The 703-nt window shown below is 29.2% G+C and overlaps 1 non-coding gene across 1 annotated transcript; it reads left to right on the forward strand.

Moving 5' to 3' along the window:
* Window positions 1-397: 397 nt before the first annotated feature.
* On the forward strand, window positions 398-469 carry TRNAQ-CUG (transfer RNA glutamine (anticodon CUG)). Its single transcript has one exon. It is a non-coding gene; the product is annotated as a tRNA-Gln (tRNA).
* Window positions 470-703: the final 234 nt, after the last annotated feature.

A 703-nucleotide genomic window follows, 5' to 3' on the forward strand; every position in this document is an offset into this window, starting at 1 on the left:
TTAAATGCACTAATAGTTGTCGATACCGACATTTCTAGCCTTTTTTTTAGAAATAAACACTTCTTTTGGAAAAATATATAAATTATAACATGAGTAAATAACTGCTGAAATACATTTTTTTTTTTTTTTTTTTACATTTTTTCCAAAATTTGAAGGGCAAAGTTTGCGTTGTTTACACATTTTAAATGCTTGTAACTTCTTTAAAAATTAGAATATTTGAACTCGTTTTTTTTTACATACGATGTAGTTACATATATGGAATAATACGAGAGGGGAAAAAAATCAATATTTTCGTTGTTTCTTGGATATTTTAAAGTCCACCGTCCTCTTAAAAGCGAGTCCTCTTAAAACCTAGTGGTTAGTTTCCCGGGTTCGTTTCCCGGCGTGGAAAGTTGGAGGTTCCATGGTGTAACGGTTAGTACTCTGGACTCTGAATCCAGCGATCCGAGTTCAAATCTCGGTGGAACCTTTACTTTTTAAAATTTCTCTGATAGCGCAATTACTTCTGTAAGAGATTTATTTTATTTTATAATATTTAAATTTAATATTTTATTAATACCAAATATAAATGGGTTTTAAAAGGAAAACATGCATAGCTCGTAACATGGCATTTTGCCATTTCTTGCTATTAATACATCCTTCTCTATAGTTTTTATAAAAAAGAGTCAAAAATGTTAAGGATAAATAATAATAATGATCTTTT

The sequence above is a fragment of the Stegodyphus dumicola genome, chromosome 3 (assembly GCF_044657685.1).
Source record: "Stegodyphus dumicola isolate Sdum_Otavi_A_Nest chromosome 3, ASM4465768v1".
NCBI lineage: Eukaryota > Metazoa > Arthropoda > Arachnida > Araneae > Eresidae > Stegodyphus > Stegodyphus dumicola.